The sequence below is a fragment of the Arachis hypogaea genome, chromosome 19, assembly GCF_003086295.3.
Source record: "Arachis hypogaea cultivar Tifrunner chromosome 19, arahy.Tifrunner.gnm2.J5K5, whole genome shotgun sequence".
Classification (NCBI taxonomy): domain Eukaryota; kingdom Viridiplantae; phylum Streptophyta; class Magnoliopsida; order Fabales; family Fabaceae; genus Arachis; species Arachis hypogaea.
Window position 1 is genome coordinate 38,482,363 of NC_092054.1, and position 1,337 is coordinate 38,483,699.

Below are 1,337 nucleotides of genomic sequence, written 5' to 3' on the forward strand. Positions count from 1 at the left end.
AAACAAGCTAATTTTGAAAACCTAAGAAACTTATTAATTCATAGTGCAAACACTTTCCAATAATTATAAGTACATATACAAATAAGAAAGAAGATATAACATTTATCTCTCCAAATTTCAAAGTAGCGAAGAAGTTTGGATAATAAAGAAAAGCATGTTATCGGGTATCAGAAAGAGCTGTGTGGCTATGCCACCTGTATTTATGAAATCATGAAAAAATTAATTAATAAAAAAGTTAGAGTAGAGTATGAGAATAAAATTCAATAAATTAATCTAAAAAGTTAGTATAAATTATAAATGAATTACATAATTAAAAAATAATATGTTAAATATTCAACAATTAAATTTGATGACAACGATCTTTGACATTCACCAAAATTTCAATAAATGAAGCGGTCAACCTCAGACTCTTTGTTTCCTACACATTTTTTTGGCTCTCCGGCAGGTGTTATTTAGGTGGTATCCCGAGATTGAAAAGATCAAATCCTTCCTGGGAACACACGAAACAAAGATATGAAGTACATGAATAAAAATGAAAAAGAGATATTTTCAGTTCATCCAAATCATAATCTTTTTCTATATCCATATGATCTACTAAAGTACAGTCTTGAGAGTAAGCATGTACTAAGTTTCTATTAATCTCTTCCACTAACCTAGATACAATAACCAATAAAAACTGGTATAACATCCAAAAATGAAATAGGATGAAAACCCCACTAATTTCGCTTGCATTGTAAGACGTCACATTGCACAACTCTTTGTAAAATTAAGATAATTAATGCTATCGATCCCTAACTATATGAACTGACAATCATAAGTTTTTCTAATAAAATAAGAAGTACATCACATGGAGAAGACTTTGAGAAAGATAGAATTTTTTTTTTTACATAAATAAGATTATTATTATTGAGATAAACTAAAAGAAAGTAAAGATCATAGTTAGATTTTAATATAATAGAAAAATTAGAAATTTATTGACAAATTTCTATTAAGATTTTTGGTTATAAATGTTATTCCTATTAAATAATGATTTCACAATTATGATATTAGATCTTTTTTTCCTTTTGAAAAATAATAAATATATAAAAATTTTATTTTTGTTTAATAAAAATATGCATACCTTTTTTTGTTATTAATTTTTTTATTTAATAATTTTTATATTTTACTAACTTTATTTCTATTTTAGGATTTTCTTTTTTGTTTGAACTTTGTATGGCTTTAATCGTAGGTTGTTCGTGCTGATATATACATGGGTTGTTTGTGCAATACCGAGGTTGATATTTTTTTTTTTATCTCTAAACGTGTTAAATTTTTTAAGTATTATATCGGCCTTACTT